The following is a 2,278-nucleotide window of genomic DNA, read 5'->3' on the forward strand; positions in this document are numbered from 1 at the left end:
CCTATTAGAGTCACCAATTTGTTTGTGATGTCACCGGTTGCGATCTTGTGTGTCATTAAATAACTCGATTAGTGAAGAAAGTCACTGTCTCAGATTCAATTTCCATGGATGAGTTGAACAAACAGTGTGGATAAAAAAAAAAACAGATTCACGAATCACAAACACAAATGTATATATGAAAGGTTTTTCATAGTATATTCATCGACAGGACCTAGTATACATATATATAATGGCGACTACATGTAATATATATATATACTCATAGACAGGATCTAGTATATATAAATATAATAAAAATTATTAATATATATATATATATTATAATATTAACTCTTCATACTTCTCTTTTTAAGTTTTACATTCAATCCATTCTTCATCTGAAGGTTTATGAATGGTTTTAGGCAAACATGGTGACCCTGTACTACTTCAATATGAAAGTTAAAGAGCACAGCTGCCGCAGCCGACTTCATTTGTGTAAAAGACATATCCTTACCTATGCAACTCCTTGGTCCAGCGTTAAATGTGAAGAACTTCGCCAATGCTTTGAAACTTAACTTACCATGATCATCTAACCATCTGCTAGGCTTGAACTCCAAACAATCTTCTCCCCAAATCCATGGCATTCTCCCGGCGGAATAGAAAGATAGTATCACTTGCATTCCTGGTTTCACCAAAGTCCCGTCGGGCAGTACATCTTCCTCTATAACTGATTTGCTGTTCATGGGAAGTGGAGGATACAATCTTAGTGATTCACATAAGGATGCTTGTAAGTAAACTAGCCCTTTTAAATCACCAGATTCAAATACCCATGGCCATTTGGATTCCATTTCATCTTCTGTTATATTCTTCGAGCACAATAGAAGCTTCAATTCTTCTAAGATCTTCATCTCGACTGAAGGTGTTTTGGAAACTAACCAGAAAAACCAAATGAGACCAGATGCAATTGTATCCTTTCCAGCTAAAAATAAATTCAGCATGGTATCTCTAAGCGACTTATCATCACTTATAGACATCTCTTCATTTGATTTTACATAGTAAGATAAAAGGTCAACTGATTGTACTCCGTCACGCAAATCTTCTTTCTTTTGAGAAATATAGTTTTGAATGATAACGTCTAGTGTTATTTGAGCTTTTGATAACTTCCTTTCTCTACCAACATTGAAAAAACGTAATAACTTCCATAGGAATGTAGGCATTGTGTGCCGATAGAGTTGAGCTACTTGTGCATTCTCAGCAGCCTCACCAAACTCATTATAAGGAAGGTCTATAGAGAGAGATTTTTCATGCCTTCCAAATATAGTGCATATGTTACAATCAAGTGCAAATCTTGAACAAACATCTTGTAAATCAATTGTTGACCCATTTTCAGCTGCATGAACTAAAAATGGGACCAAGTGTTCTTTCACCACTTTAAAGCTCATATTAGCAACTAGGGTTTTGAATGTTCCTGATGCAAAAGCTGCATGAGCCATTCTTCTCTGTACCTTCCATGGATCAGAATCAATATTGAATATCCCATCACCTAGTAAGTCGAAGATTTCTTTGAAACCGGGCCCTTTTGGAAAATTATTGAAGTTGGTTCTAAGTATGTATTCTATGTTTTGAGGGTGACAAGTAACAAAATACCTAAGCTTTGAAAAAATGGGTCCATCTACAAAGAAAGAACCACTGCTGCCAAGTGATGAACTGAAAACTTCGGTTGCCCATTCCGGGAAACGGGTTGAGTTCAACAGTATAGACGGAAGGGTTCCAAGGAAAAGCCAATAATCTATGGCTTGACTCTGTTTTTTGAAGTAGCAACCTAAAGAAAGAAAACAGAGGAAAACTAAACAAGTAAGAAGAATCCATTCATTTAGTTTTGGCAAAGAAGATAGTTGAAGAGACTGGAATATTTCCATATTTTTACAACTGAGTAGTAGGTAGGTACTGTTAGTGGATGATGAATATTCGAACTCATCGATAACACATATATATATATGCATATCTTGAAGTATGTAAGAATTAATAGCAGATCAAATAGCCCATACTAATTCATCAAGTTGAGGTGTACCATTTATGAATCTAAATTCGATGGATCACTGATTTGTAATAAGGCATATAAATATCTACTTAAGGATTAAGGTTGGCCATGACTTTTATAGGTCCCAGTAGGATAAGGATATATTTCCAGCTCGAATTGCCTACCAAAATTTTGGTACCTCATGGTGACCCATAGCTTAGCAAATGCTCCAATTTTGGTCCCTGTAATTCAGACTTCATCCTAGACTTGCCTGTAATA

At 35.7% G+C, this 2,278-nt stretch overlaps 1 pseudogene; it reads right to left on the reverse strand.

Annotated features, from left to right (window-relative positions):
• Positions 1-326: 326 nt before the first annotated feature.
• Positions 327-1,925, reverse strand: LOC147530807 (alkane hydroxylase MAH1 pseudogene; annotated as a pseudogene).
• Between the last annotated feature and the right edge of the window lie 353 nt (positions 1,926-2,278).

This window comes from Eschscholzia californica, unplaced genomic scaffold, assembly GCF_041429995.1.
Source record: "Eschscholzia californica isolate CP2 unplaced genomic scaffold, dmEscCali1.0.p SCAF_6, whole genome shotgun sequence".
Taxonomy (NCBI): domain Eukaryota; kingdom Viridiplantae; phylum Streptophyta; class Magnoliopsida; order Ranunculales; family Papaveraceae; genus Eschscholzia; species Eschscholzia californica.